This window comes from Vidua macroura, chromosome 7 (genome assembly GCF_024509145.1).
Source record: "Vidua macroura isolate BioBank_ID:100142 chromosome 7, ASM2450914v1, whole genome shotgun sequence".
NCBI lineage: Eukaryota > Metazoa > Chordata > Aves > Passeriformes > Viduidae > Vidua > Vidua macroura.
In genome coordinates, this window is record NC_071577.1 from 14,387,310 (window position 1) to 14,403,494 (window position 16,185).

Genomic DNA, 16,185 nt, shown 5'->3' on the forward strand with positions numbered 1-16,185 from the left:
AAGTTTTACAAACTGCAATAGCGGAATGTTTTTGGCCTTTTTTTTGTTTTTGTTTTTGCCTAAAATAAAAAGTTGTCACTTGAAACTATGGGCTAATCTTGGATTTATTTTTAGTAGCAAGGGGTTTTTGTGTTCGCAGTCTGGAGATTTGCCTGAGCATTTGCCCTGAAGGTAGTGGGCATTTACTACAAATAAAATAAGCACTTTTTAAACCCTTCTGGAAAAAATTCATCAGAGTGGAATTCTTTGTTTAATTCGTACCCTCATTCCTCCAGCGCATCCTGGAGAACAGTCCTGAAAATTCTGCCTTTCCCTGTCTTCATCTTCAGTAAGTTTGGTCAGTTCCTGAGGACGCTACAATTCCACCATTAGGGGAAGGTACATAAAGTCCTGGATTTTGGAAACAGAAGGATTCAGCATATGTTCTCCTAGGAGTGAAATTATGATAACAGGACTGAGGAAAAGGCCTGGATTCCTGCTGGTAGGTTCATTCTGCTGTTCAGTAGAAAGCAGCTGCTGAAACCTACCTGAGGAGGCTACTTAGGCTGATTGTTGAAATAGTGTCATGTTCTACATCTGTCTGTTTACTCAAAATGAGCATATTTCTTCATGAGCAGAATTTGGAGCCAAAACTTCTTTAAACTAGAAGTGGCAAACTAGATAAATTATTGGGTTTGGGGTTTTTTGCTAGCTCTAATATTAAATTTTGGTCTAATTTGTCTAAAAAGCTTGGAGCAATTCCCCTTCTAAAAAATCATTGTCGGCTATATTTAATTTCAAAATGGAGAGGCAGATTTCTTGGCGTCTTGAAGAATTGAAGGATTACTAGTGTGTCTCCCTCAAGGCAGGGCTAGCTTGTGATTTTCCAGTGGTGGAAAAGTTTAGGACAATAAATACGACATCAACTTCAAGTTCCCAATATTGTGCATTTCACAGCCAAAGACCATGGGTCAATTTGCATCCAAATAGGAAACTGCTTGGCTGAAATATAAAAGAATAATTTACAGCCAGTGAAGTCTGGAGAATTTAATGCTTTCTCAGATTTTAGTCTCTTTTAACTGTTCAGTTGTCTGTGGCTGTTTGCCTGTCTCCAGATGAACAGGATCTGGTTCTTTATTAAATAGGCTGTGGCCTCATTCTTTATTAAACTATTTCTTCACCACTGACAAATTCAGTATTTCTGGTTTTGTGCATGTAAGGATGATTCTACTGTAAATATGTCTGGTGTTCAAAAGACTTTCACACCATGCATTACATATAGGAAAACTGCCAGAGACATTAAGATGCTGATGAAGATCGTCTGTGAAGACAAAGAGAACGGAAAGAGCATCTCTGTGGTGAGCAATAACCGTCTTCCAATTCTTGATTCACTGTTTTCATTATAAGCGGTTATGTTTCTCAGTTAAATAGCTGCTCTTTTTTTTTTTTTTCTTCAGATTTTACGAGATAATCAGGCAGGAGACTGCTAGGAGGATTTCTCAGGTATCTCAGTTTTTTCTTGGTGTTAGATCTGACTGCATAGCAAATTACTATAGAAGTTGTAAGCCAAGGCTTCTTGTTTTCATCATATTCGCTTGCTGTCCTTTTCCTGGCTCTTCATTCAGCATTTGGAAATTGTACAAGATAGTCATCCTGCACAGACTTCAAAACTTTTGAAGTGCTGCTGTCTAACACTATTTCATCTGTATACAGCATTTACAGAAGCACTGTTCGTTGCCAGACACGTCCTGGTTAAGTGCTGTGTAGTGCAGACATAAGTTAGAATAGGATGGAGGAGATAATTTATGTGAAGCTCTCCCACACTTGAAATAGGCTGGATTCATCAGCACTGCATGTACTTTTTGTCAAGTCTAACTCTGCCAAACAAGCTTGATTCATCTTCTCCTGCACTAGCTGTTTACAGAACTCTTGTTTCACGTAACCTGGGCCATGGCCCTTTAACTGATGCTTGTATTGACATAGGAGCATGACTGTGGTCAATTTCACACTGTGGTGACATTGCTTGTAGTACAGAAATGATTCAGTAGTAGATTAAAACCTCATTACTGCAAGCAAAGTAGAACACTGTTCATTAATTCCTACACTTATGAGCATGGGGATGTAACTGTTGTGATTAAGCTGTTGATTAAGAAACTGTTTACACAGTTTGTTGTGGATGCCTATTCCAACTACAGATGTGTAGCTGACCACTGTAAACACTAATTTCACTGTTGATGGAAATGGCTGTTAGGGAGGTTTCTCTCTTTTCTCCCAGTAGGTGTCCACTGCAAGTAGCTGAACAGTGAGCACTGCTGGAATTAACCTGGCTCTGTGTGTCAGGCAGGCAGCAGGTAAGAATGTGTTCTCTTTGCCCTTCATCTTTTCAAATCTCTGAAGTTAATTACAAGTTAGGACAGAACTTGACCTACAACATCTTGTACTGGACAAATTAACAAAGAAGGTACATCCTGGCCTAGCCCAAATATTTTGTGTGGCTTTTGCAAGATTTTAGTCATGTCTGAAAAATATTATTCTATATACAGGATTCATAAAAACCCTGCTCAGCTGCAAAATGTCATCAGGTGCTGTGTAGAAAAGATGAAGGGCTACAGCAGAATTTGGTTTATGATTTACAGTTTTGCAAAATTACCTGTATTTGCTGTAGTGAATACAGTTAACATCAGCTGGGATGCCACAAACTAGGCTGAGCAGTCAGATAATTATGAGTTACTTCTCTCTTGAGATGAAGTTGTTGTTTCTATTTCCTGTTTAAATAGAGCGGTTTGGTCTAGGGTTGTTCTGGGTTTTTTTTTTTTTTTTTTTTTTTTGACATTCTCAACCTTTTGTGAATTGTAGATGTTTAATTCCTCATTAAGAGGTTGTTTTATAGCATGTTCCTGCAGTTTCAATTGAACAATTTCCTTTCCCCACACAGAAAATGATCTTTTTGTGATGACTTTTGATTCAAGTTGTAAGCAATGTCTTCAGCCCATAAAGTTATCTTCAGGTTTTGGGGAGATGTTTGTTAAGTTCCAAACGTTTCTTACAATAGAACTGCAGGGAGCTGTCCTTGCTTCAAGAGTAGGATGGATGTAGCATTCTCCTGCAGGTGCCGTCCCAAATCACCAACATCCCATATCCATCCACACAGTAAGGCAAACCCATGGGAAGCAGCAGGTCTGGAGCTCAGGAGTCAGAGGTTGATTCTGATCTTACGCTGCGATCTCTGGACAGCATCAAATGCAGCCACCTAAGAAGCAATTTCACAAATATGTGTTCAGTTACATTGCTTGTTTAAAGCTGTATTGCCTACACAGAAGAAAAGAACAGCTATCTGTTCTTTTCTTCCACAGCACTTCCAGTGGTTCCATAAATCTCTTTGTAGAGCCACAACCCCAGTCAAAGCAACTTTTAAAACCCACCGCTGTGCAGCCAGAAATGACAGGATCAGAGATGCAAGAGCAGCTAGAGTCTGCATAAACTAAAAAAAAAATCTTCAAACTCTGTTCTGCAGTGTAATTCTCCATGGTCTCGGCCTTACTGGAACCCACAGAGGGTTGATGCTGGTTTTGGTGCTGCAAGAAGTTAATTGCAAGTTAAGACAGAGGCATTTCATAGGCAAATTCATAAAAGGGCTGTATCCTGGCCTAGTCTGGATGGGTGTTTCATGTGTTTCTTTGGCAACATCAAGATTTCAACCATGCCTTGTTTTTGACATACTGCATCTGTATTCTAACTGCAGGGGAAAAAATGCAGAATCTGTGCTCAGTCTCACCTTTATTGCCAGAGAAGGTTCTGTGGCGTTGCAGACAGCAGAACAATTCCAAAGCTTTCAAAGTGCCCAGAGAAGCTGTGGATGCCCCATCCCTAGAAGTCTGATTGGACAGTGCTTTGAGCAGCCTTGTCTCATGAAAGGTGTCCTTGCCCACTGTGGGGGGGTTGGAACAAGATGATCTTTAAGGTCCCTTCCAACCAAAGCTGTTACATGATTCTATGAAAAATCTAAATTGATGGCTTTCTCAGGGTTGGGAAATGATACCATTGTCACATCCACTTTTATGTCCCAAATACTGTTTTGCTGTCTCAGGTGTGAGTCGTAAGCACGTGATTTCCTTGAAGATAGAACAATTAAAAAGAATCCTTTGTATGCCCTGGAGTATTTTCCTGGAACTACTATTTGCCTCATAACCCCAGGGATTTTATTTTTAGAAGGCCATGGGATAAAAAATAATTAGCTAAATCTGGTTCCCCACCTTTTTATCCTCTGTGATGCATCACAAATCAAATCTTATCTGCATCGAACCATACCAGCTTAATAGGCTTTCAAACAGCTCCAAAATGTCCCAAACCCAAGGTGTTCGAGACCAGTTTTTCTCTTAAAACTCACACTAGGATCCTTTTAATGCTGTCCTTCCTGGAATTTAAATGTTCACCATCACACCAGATGATGGTATGTGTCTGTAGCAAGATGTTAAACCCTTTTGTAATAGTAAAATGAAATGAGTCTGTTTTAAAGACCACTGTAATAAAATACCGTCAATATCTACCCATAGGGTAAGTATCTAAACATTAAGCAGTTCACCGAATATCCAGTGGCATCTGGATTTGAAAGGAGATCCAGATCTGCAAAAATATTGAACAATGTTGATACAGTTATGATACTATTCTAGACAGCTAGGGAAAAAAAGATAAGATAATGTTTGTTGTTAAATACAATAAGACCTTTTTAAATAATAAAATATTTAAATTGACCCGGGATATATCTGTAGACAAACAAAGTAACTGAAGTATGTTCTTGTCTCAACAAACTAGAAGTGTTGGCCTAACTTGAATTGATTGGTCCATGCAATGAAGTGGTAGACTGAGCTACTTCACACACTGAATGCAACTCAAAGAATGTTTCAGATCATCTAGAATTGGGTTCCTAATTAAGTACAAACTTGGTGTTTCTTACAAAAAGTATTTCATAATCCAATAGAAGGCAATCTGCTTGAAAGTTTTTCTCCATCCTTCAGCCTGAGTTCCATTTCATGAGACTGGGTACAGCCAGTGTCAAATGCTGTTTGATAGGAGTGTTTATGTTACTTTTTTTCCCTGCTCTTACTGGCACATTTTCTGGCAGTAGTGGACTTAGAGCATGCAAAGTAAAGAACAAATTCTCTCCCTGAGCCAAGAGTGTGGTACTGCTGGCTAACATTGTAGTGTAGTGCTTGCACTGCAAGTGCCAAATGTGGTTAACCTCTCCAAGAGAGAAAAATGAGCTTGTGGGAGCCTAAAAGATCCATAGGACAAGAGGTCATATGTTGATTCATTTTTCTATTGCAAATTCAGATGTTATCACTTTTGCTAAAAACTTTTTGGGAAGTAGTGAATTGGATGTCAACTACAAGATTAAAATGCTATAAAATAGGAGCTATTAGATTCAGTACAAGGCACAGGCTACCCTGAGGTGACTCAGTTATTATAAATTAGTACTTATTCCAGTTGTTTAAATTTTGTCTTTCCTTTGAGCAGCTTAAGAAAATAATGCTCCAGTAGATATTATTAACTGCATCAGCTATTATCCCTTTCTGATTTTACTGTAGTGCTGAACACTACATATTTTACATTACAAAGCATGCTTTACAAGAGCTATGATTATTGTAAGAATTAGAGATGGTAGTTCTTTCTTTTTTTTTTTTTTTTTTTTTTTTTTTTTGGCTGAAGTACTAATACAGATTTCAGGAGCACTACAACTGTATTTATTGCATACAAGACAATTGCACTTAAATTTTAAAACAAAAAAAAAGTTAGGGGATTTACTGGCAAGTCTACAAGAATTCAGTTTAATCTACTCAGTCCAAGCCTATTTCTTGTTTTCTTTGTTGAGCAAAAGCAACTTGGCTGAGTATTTTAAGATGTACGTTTGAAGAGTGTGCATTCAAACTATGAATTTCTAAACCAAATACTTAATGTATTTTCACTTTGCTGGCTGATCTCTTCAATGCTGAACAAATCAGGACTTAGTAAGGGATCCAGATTCCCAGAATATTAACCTGATATATTGAGAATTGACTAATTGTATTCTTGCAATTTTCAAGTTGCCGAAACACAACAGAATTTTACTTCCTTTAGTTTTCTAGTTGTCTTCTCTCCTGCAAAACTTAGAAATGTGTAAAGTAGGACAGTGGGATGTAATGTCTTTATGTGTAAACTTATTCAGATAACTCTGTAATAACCTACTTTCAAGAAGAAAAATTCGTTTCTATAAGTGAAATTTTCATTTGGTTACTGCTAGATTTCAATTGGCATTTCTTAAATGAGTGCATGTTCTCATTTGAAAGTCCAGGGTCTGCAGAAATTTTTTCATGCTTTGGAATAACTGATTCTGCAGATGGCATAGAAGTTTGTTGGTCACTATAAGAGGGCAGAGCAAAGCTTTTCCTCTCTGTAGATGTGTTGGGACTTTTGAAGCTGTAGCTGGATTGATTCATCCTAACATTGCATGTGGCTAGTGTATTAATCAGGCAGCTGTTCCTCTCTTTTGTAGGAGATTATCATGCACGTGCCTCTGACTGGGAAGCATTTGAAAATGTGCACTACTGTCTTAGGCTGGGTGACTCCTGGTCTTTCAGGCTGAAACACTCCCTCCTCTTTTTCCTTTGTTGGAAGGGACCACAGGGATCACGGAGTCCCACTCCTGGTCCTGCACAGCACTATCCCCAAGAGTCACACCCTGTGCCTCAGAGCATTGTCCAAATGCTTCCTGAACTCTGTCAGGCTTGGTGCTGGGGCCACTTCCCTGGGGGGCCTGTTCCAGTGCCCAGCCACTTTCTGGGTGAAGAACCTTTGTCTAATATCCAATCTAAAACCTCCCCTGACCCAACTTCAGGACATTCCCTCAGGTCCTGTCACTGGTCACCAGAAAGAAGAGATCAGTGCCTGCCCCTCCTCTTCCCCTCACAGGGAAGCTGTGACTGCAGTGAGGTCTCTCCTCAGCCTCCTCTTCTGCAGCTGAACAGACCAAGTGACCCCAAACCAGTGATGCTTCTGCAGGTACTTCCAGGTGCTGTCTAGATCAGCCCTAGGGTATATATTTAGGCTGATCTCATGGAAAAGCTGTTCCACCTACCCTCTCTTCTGAAGAGTAAAACTAAGAAATGTCAAAAAGTAGTTTTGAGAACAGGTGTTATAGGCAATTTTTCTTGGGTTTTTTTGGGTTTTTTTAAACCATTTTCTGGGCTTAAATCTGAGAATCGTCAAGCTTGCTTATCTGCACATTGTTTCTTCATTGAACTTCTGTATTCTGAACTTCTGGAATAACTTCTAAAATAAAAGTAGGCCTGAGATTTTCAGCTCTTTTTCAGTTTTTTCATTACTGCCAAAAGGACTGAAAATTAAAGCCAGGAGGCCAGAAGAAATTCTCAAATATGTAGGCATGGGTGGGTCAGCTCCATCATAATTTGTTAAATAGTTATATGAAAGTTAGATGACAAAGTATTTGGAGTAGTATTCTTTAAAGGTTACATCATTCTTGCAAAAATTGGGTGTTGTATTTCAGAAAGTTCCTTTAAAAAGGATAAAGAGACATTTGACTTTAAGTCTCCATTGTTTGTAATATCCTCTTTCAGCATGAAAATATTTTCCGTTCCCATCAGTTTTGTCTTTTTTTTTTTTAATTTGGCAAACATGAATGTTTTTCCTGAACTGTGAGTAGAATGAAAAATTGTTATTTTTGTTGGCTTGCAGGCATTGTAACTTCCCTTCCAATAAGACTGGCAGATTTATTTTTAGAGTTCTTGTCCCAATACATCTTATACAGCTATTTAATGAAAATAGAGTACACAAGCCTAAGGAATAGGTTTAGTTTAGGCCTTGCTTGCAAGGTTTGAGGGTGAGCTGCATGTGATAGAGAATGGGTTCTTTCTGTCTGTGAATATGCAGTAAGTTTTACTCCATGGTTACATAGCTATCTTCTCAGTGCTCTTGGCTGTCCCCATCTCCCTCTAATCCAGCTCCAAAGGGACTACTTCTGAAATTCCAAACTGCTGAGCAGCTTTCCGACAGCTGCTATTGAAATCTGAATAAAAACAAAACTGTTTTCTTTGCCTTCCTCCCAAATGGGGATCAGGTGGAAATGGAGCCAATTTCTTGTGTGTGCCAACTCTACCCCAGTGCTGCATCACCAGCGCTGGGGTGCTCACCTCTCATATGCTTCAAGGACAGACTGAGTGTTGGGGTTGCACTTACAGAGGACAAACAATAAGTTCTAAGGACTGGAGATGTGTACAGAGGGACCTGCTTGGCACTGTGGGTGAGTGGCCCAAGATAAAGAGCAATCATTCACGACCCCATTACCATGGTCCTGGACCTTTAAACTCGAACATTTAACCTGCAGGAAAACTGTCTTAGGTGTTTCAAGGGTTTAATAATCTAAGTGTTAACTTTCCTGTTCCTGGTAATTCAGTTATCTGGGTAAAATATTAGACACACTGTAGAAAAGTGTGTTCAAAACATGAAAAAGAAGTAACATGAAAGACTGCAAGTTGAGGAAGATCAGAAATTAGTCTTTTTTTAGTTGAGGGCTTTTTTTCAAGAATTCTGGGAAGCAGTTATTTCCTTTCTAATGAAACATGTACAGAATGTTTATGATTCTTCTAGAGTGTAGTTTATTTTTTGTGCTTGTTGCTTACTGATATTTCTGGAAATGTCATCTTTCTCCTCTCACATTCTTCACTGGGTTTGCTTAAGGGAGAGTTTTGTAATGGCTAGGAAAAAATTTTTCTTGAGAAAGAAGGAACACAATGACCTCTTGTTACATCTCTCCAATTTATTGATTCTTCCAATGCATGATGTGTAATGATGATGTTCTCTCAAACTTCTGCTTGTACAAATAGATTCAATAAAGTGTTTAGAAACTGTTACAGAAATTCTGGTTGTACTTCATAACATTAGGACTGTTTGTATTTCCTCAGAAAGATGATGGTATGCCAAAATTTTGGTCACACTTAGGAAGATTCCATTTTCTAAGTTACAATGCTGTACAGCCATGTACTAATTTCATCAGATTTCTTAATTCTATAAAAATACTTTTATACGTGGAATTTTAATAAACAATATGGCCAGCAACATTTAAAAGAGGAAAAAGTGAGGATGAAGGAGAAAAAATGTTCTGCTTTTCTATATGCATTGGCAAATGACCATGGGGAATGACCTTGAGTGTGCTGAATTCATCAGTCTCCTTTTCTGAAACTTTTTATCTGTAAGAAAGCCTCTCTTAGTACATAAGAAATTTGCCTCCTTGCAACAGAATTATACAGATGGGAGTCCACAGGCTGTTCAAGGGCTTTGGACGTGAGCTGAGCTAGTTTACAGACTTACAGGTGAAGAATTCATTGTACTAGTTTAAAGCTAGCTGCTATTTGCATTTTGTTTAACTGTCTGGTTCTACAGTATGTGGATCTCAAACAGTTGGCTTCCTGTTCAATTAACTTTAAAAAAAAGCTTCGTCCCAAGCTTGAAAAATACAGTCAGATCTTATAGCCACGTCTTCATAAAGCTTGACATATTCTAAAACTCACTACTGAGCGTGCAGCTCTCATGTCCAGGTACTTGTGCAGGTAGTTTTTGGGTAGAAGGATAATTGGAATATTCAGGGGTGAATGAGCACAGAAACTATTTGCTTGGAGGAAGACAAGGAATTATGACTTAGCTTTTCCCTGTGTTGCTTCCCAGAAGGCTCTGCAGAATTTTTCATATTTTATTTTTTTAGTTGAAAAAAAAAATTATAAATACTTAAGTTACATTTGCTCTCTTTCATTGAGAAAGATGAGTAAAATGTGCAAGACTGCAGTTCAGGAGAGGTCATTCCCGCAGGCAGGCAGACAGAGGCATCAGGTCCATACCTACCATGGGAAGATGCACACTCAAATCATGGAGAATTGGCAGGGGCAGCTGAGCAGGAGGGGTCTGGATAGAGCAGATACCTGATAGACTGACACGAAATGTGACAACAGGTACAGTGACTGCCTTAAAGCAGGTTCACCTTCCAGCCTGCACCCCTTCAGCTTCTCAAACTCAGATTTGGTAGCCCTTCATTCCATCTGCACCTAAACCTGTGGGAGGTGGAACATGCAAAGGCAAAAGAAGATCAGTCTTTGAATCTTACACTAGCTGCAACAGTTCCTGATTAGAGAATCTGTGAATTTAAAACAACTGAGAATGAGTCCCAGTCCTACAGATTTTTATTGTTATGAGGTTTTTTGTGCTTATATTGCTATTCCACAGACATTGACCATCTATTAGAGAAAAATGTATAAACAGTAGATAGTAATTATAACCTCTCCACTTCCTAAAAGTGAAAACTGAGGAGTGAAGGTAGTCTTTTACAGTAACCTAGCAGTAGATGTGCAGTTTTGACTTAGATCCATTTTATTTTGCAGAATCTTGACTGAGGGGATTGAGAGACACGGACTATGCAATGCCAGCAAGGCCAGTTTCTTACACTAATCACAGTATTTATAGTTCTCTAAGTTCTGTACAAAATTTTCCACTCAGACCCCTTTGCCCCTGTTCTTGTAGTAACACAATCTTTTCAGTCCCTGCTACATCTTCCACACTTAACTGTGCACTTTGCATGTAATTACACTGTCATCCTGGAGGAGAGTGTTTCAGCCAGAAAAGAGAAGTTCTCCTTCACCCTCTTGTTTGCTCAGAAAAAGCACTTAAAGAGTAACTGCTGGAGGGACAGAAGATGGAGGAGAAGCTTTTGGAAGGCAATTGTCTAAATGAGTAAGAAAGTCAGTTGTTGCAAGGTTTCTTTTATGGTGACTTGTTCATGGTGATAAGCACATTCTTCAGTTTTAATAACAAATATAGAGAACAACAGGGGGTTGTTCTCCAGCTGTGAAGGGGATTTCTTTAGTTCTATTTTGTTTGCTGAGCTCACTCTTGAGGTACAATAAATACTTCAGTACATATTTTAGCTACTGATGACATGTCTTTGCATCCACTTAAATCATGGTGAACTTGTTGGCAACCAATACTTCCTGCAGTGGAGATGGTACTTATATGGATGAGTGAATGTTTATGTTTTAGAATTCTCTATTTTGCCTGCTCTTGTCAGGAGTACAGCTTGTAGGATTAATTCACAGCTTTGTTTCTCTCTATTCTGTGCCAGAGGGCATCGAATATTGTAGTTTTATGGCAGAATGTTGGTAGCTCCTGCCAAAGGTGAAACAAAGGCCAATGTGAATACAAAAGAAGTAAAAAATATAAAAATATGCAAGAGCACAAGCGCGCAGAATATTTTGAGGAAATGTGGGAGAAATGGACTGACTGTAACTACAAAATAGTAAAAATTAAGATTTTAGTCTTCATATTTTTCAGCTTTCACACACAGGCTGTCCCTCCACGTGGATTGTTTTACCACATGGCAAGAACAATAATAAATGCTAAAGCTAGAAGGTGGTACATAAAGTTGATTTTCTGCCATTCTATGCCCCAAAGTATAAAAGTAGCAGAGATGCAGTTTCCATAAATGCAGATCAGAATTTACAGCAATAACAGGAACCTGTTTGCCTGCTTGTGGACAGCTTTGCATCAAAACACTGCAAAAACCAGCTTTACCAATTCTTTAAATTGAAATTCCCAGCATTCTGAATATAAATACATTATCCACTAATGATGACTCCTCTGCCAACTCACAGTAGACAAGTGGGGGAAGGATCTGGTTTTGATAGCAGGGTGTGTCTCTATCTGCCCAGCAGTTGCATTGAACTTCCCTTTAATCTGTTGATGAAAATGTCCAAGATCAGCTGGAGTGTGAAGCACAGCTGTTGCTGTTGCTGCCTGGGCCCTGGAGCAGTGAGCTCCTTCCCACGGAACTGCACAGTGCTTTGCCGAGCGCCAGCCTGTCGGGCTGGAGTTTGGCCTTTGGTGCATCTCTGGTGGGTTTATATTAGCAACAGTGCTTGTGTGGCCCAGCCTGAACAGGAGAGGGATGTGTGGGAAGGACACAGAGCAGGCACTCAGCCTGAGCTGGGGAAGAGAGGGGCAGGGCTCCCATTTATCACCAGATCTTTGTCACCTTGTACTTGACAGACATTGGAGTGGTTTTCTCTTCATGTATGAAATGGCTTCTGCTTTTGCCACATGCCCCTCCAGACACCTCTGAACCCTGTACTTGCAATGATACCTTCATATGAATTAACAGCAGTGTATTCAACTGAATGAATGGGGACTATTTAAAAAAAAAAAATTGAAAACCTTGCCCTTGACATCTGTCCTTTTTTCCCAGATTCTGCCTGAGACATTCACAAGAGTTCTACCTTATTTTCTTCCTCAGATATGGCTATAAAAAAGTAATTGAACAATAAAATGTGTGGCAATTCCAATTTATTAACAACTTTTATCAGGAGAACTCTGAGGGTGGCAGTGCATTGTTCCAAACTGCTAAGGTGCAGATTTTGACAACATTTGCAGTTAGATGTGGGGTACCCGAGGGTGGGGAAAGAATGAAATAAAAAAATAAGTCACTACTGTACATGTCAGATTTCATATGGAGCGATGGTGACACGATGGGCATTGGGGAGAAAAAGTGTTTAAGGGATATATAGGCATGCTACAAAGGAAGATAAATGTAAGTATTTTACCATATTTTTAAGCATAATATGTTTCTACTAAAATGTCTCCAACTGAATGCAGGGACTCTAAGAAGATGTTCCCAGTAATGTTTCCAGGAATTTTATAAGGTAAATTTTCTGTTCTTTTTCTTGTGACTTACATAAGCTTATTAAAAAATAGTAATATCTAAATAGATTTATATGTAAATTGTAGTACATATCTAAATAATTCCCAAAATAACACAGAATGCAAAAAGTTAAAAATAAATTAGAAACCACTATATGATTTTATGTGTATATTATTAAGCATTTTATGTGTATATTATTAAGCATTTTTATTAAGCATTTAAGATAATTTTGTTTAACATTTTTGAAATGCTCATTGAAAACAGCAGTTTAAAAGGCTATGGAATTGTAATGTAATTTTAAATATTAGTTTCCAACCCATTTCCCATTAATATTTTTAAAATATCTCTAAAATGTTGATTTTACTGTCCCAAGGTGGTTTTGGTGGTGATTGGTTTTTTTAAGGATTAAGAGGTAAAGGTGCAGTGGAGGGGGCATTTCTTTTCCACAATCTTTCCACGTTTGTTGTCATTTTACACTGTATGATTACTAAAGACTAGCACATGAGCAATAACATATTATTATCCTGGCATTTAATTTTTTAATTGGAAAGACACAAAATCTTTTTAGTCCATAATTACTGTTTTTCAGTATAATGTGCTATTGAAGTTTGCAAGCATTATAAAATTCTTTCTTCATTACAGTCAAAGCTTTGCTAATAGGCCCTGCAAAGTATAATTAGATTGAATGTTTAAGAGAGAACTTTTTATTCTTTTGGTTGTGAAAATAAAGCATTTATGTATTTTTTAATGAAATCTCAAACCTAATCTCTGTGGTGAATCCCAAGCAGTGACTCCCTCAGGAGACCATAAATGTTTTAATGTGCCTTGATGTTATATACTATATAAATATATATCTAGAGACATATAGATATTGTAGATCTCTAATGTTGCACATTCAGTACTTATTTAAATAACAAGAATACTAAAAAAGGAGAAAAGAAAGAAAAACCTGAAACTAGGAGAAGCTTTTTGATGTATATTGTACCATAAAGTCCCCATCAGTATTCTACTGCTCAGTAGTAGATATCTGTACAGGCCATTTGAATGGAAGAACATAAAAAAAATAACACTTTTTAGAAAGAAATTGTTGATTTATTATTTTGTGGGCATAATCAGTTCAACTATTAATTATATAAGCATGTAAATGAGCAGTATGAATGTAAAGCTAGAAAATTTAAAATATAGAAACATTCTTTTATCTGACAGCAATCAAGCTTCCCAGCAACATGAAGAACAGAAACAAGAGTGGAACTTAGCTACTGATGAGTGCTGAGTGCTACTTGTAGACAGTTTATGAAGTGCAACCAAGACAAAAGTCACAGAGGGGTGATGATCCAAGCTCCTTGTGCCTTTCACCCAGAGTAATTATGAGCACAGACAGGAGGGAGGATTAGCTCCTGGGGAATGGGTGGTGGCTTCAGCCACAGGTGTGCAGATGTCTGACTGCGGGCAGTGGTCCCTCCCAGGACCCTGCTGGTGGTGTAGGACTGAGGTCAGCAGCCAGGGCTGCATCAGAGCATCAGCTCTGTTTCCTTGTAACCCACCCCTGCTCTTCTGTGCTCAGGAGTTCCTCTCAGGGTGGGGGGAAACTAACAGCACAGGCATCCGGAGTAAATGTCACTGACAAAAAGGTGTTTCAAAGGTAAATACTGCCTGCTGCCGTGGCCCTGCTGTCACAAGGGACTTAGAGATGTGTAAGAGAAATATGGTGACATGGCATTGGGAGCCCAGAGTGTCTGCTATACTGGACTGTTAGCCTAAAGGTCTATTTAAAAAGAGGAAGATTTTACCTTCTTGATCCTGTGAGGAATAAGAAACTAGATACTTTGCTTATAAAACTGGGAGTGGATAGCAAAATAAGAGTAAATGGCAAGATACTGCTGCAGAGGGAAATGAAAAAAGTTTGTTTCTCTCCAACTTTTTTTAAATAGCAACCCTACAAACTGTTGTATAACAAATCATAAAAAATAAATACAGAAGGATGGTAGGAAATGGCAAAAGCTATACTTGAGCTAGCTAAGCAAAATTATTACCTTCAAATATGTCAGCCAAGATACAAGAGATTACAATTCAGACATCCCAAAAGTGAAAATATTTTTCAGTTGCTGCACAAAAATATTTTTCAGTGTACTGCAGCAGACTGAGAAAATATTAGAAATTGAGTTTTCTTTAAGACAGACCTCTCTGCTATGTAGGATAATGTTATTATTCTCAATTATCTGGTCAGATTTGCCTCATAATCCTCTGTTTGCATGTAGCAAGCAATACCTATAGATACTGCAGAGGTTCAGAGTGGTGTGTGGTGGGATGGTGCACAGCTTGGAAACTGTTCCCCTGGCAAAAGTCATGGCTGCTTTTTAACAGGACCATCTGGACTTGCACCTTTGAATCACAGCAGCCTAGAGACTGGAAAGCTGAAATAGGGAAACTGTAGTCTCCTCACCTTCTCGTCTTCGGTGAGTTTGTGCTGGATTCTGTGGCACAGTACCGTACTAAACAGCTGTTGTTTTGTTTCCTCTGTTTAAATAGATTGGATTAGAAGGGGAGAAAAACCATCATCTCCTCCCCCTCACCATTCTGTCCAAAGCTTAATTACTATGAAGATAAATCTTATTTGTTTCCTGTCAGAAAAGGCTGCACTGATATGGAGTATTTGATTTTTTAGAGACTGGTTCTGATTCAGTTTTCAGCTACGTTAAGATAGAAGATCTAATTATTGTAAATTGCATGCAGGTAGGCTGCATGTAAGCTTCTCTCTAAATCTGTATTAATGCCATTGATTTGGGTAGGCTTCACTGTATTAACTGACATGCTCTGGAATTAGAGCAGGTTAGCTGAAACCAGGATCTCTTTAAATTTGTGCTGTTTAGATCTAGGAAACACTTTGTTTAGCATTGCAGCTGCAGGAGATAAGTACTGTTTTCTGAGAAGCAAGAGAGATTATCCACTGACGGTCTCTGTATACTCCTAAACCTAAAGGCAAAACTTTATGATTGTTAAATCCATTATTCTTTCATATCCTAGGCTTATATCAAGAAGACCATTTACATATTGATGTAAGATGGAAACAAGATCTTTTGTGTAACATAAAAGTATTCTTGATTTCTACTCTAAGTATTAAAAACCTACTGCCAGTGAATTCTAACACCTCATCCTATGCTCAGAATCCACCAAAATAACAAACTACCAATGAGACCTGAGAGATAAGATCTCTCCAGTGGATCTCAGGGAAATTCTGTCAAATTTTTACTTACTTTTTTTGTTTTTTTTAAGATCAAAAAGTTTTTGCAAAGTTGCACACTTGGGCTAAAGTTTATGCAAAGCCTGAGAGGAAGAGAATAGGAGAGAGATGGAAATTTGTGCTCTTTAAATTAGAAAATGAATTAGTGGCTTTTAACAGGGGACATTAGAAAACAAGTTTGTTGTGAATCCCAAGCATCATAGTATGAACAACACTTCCCACTAATGCACACCCA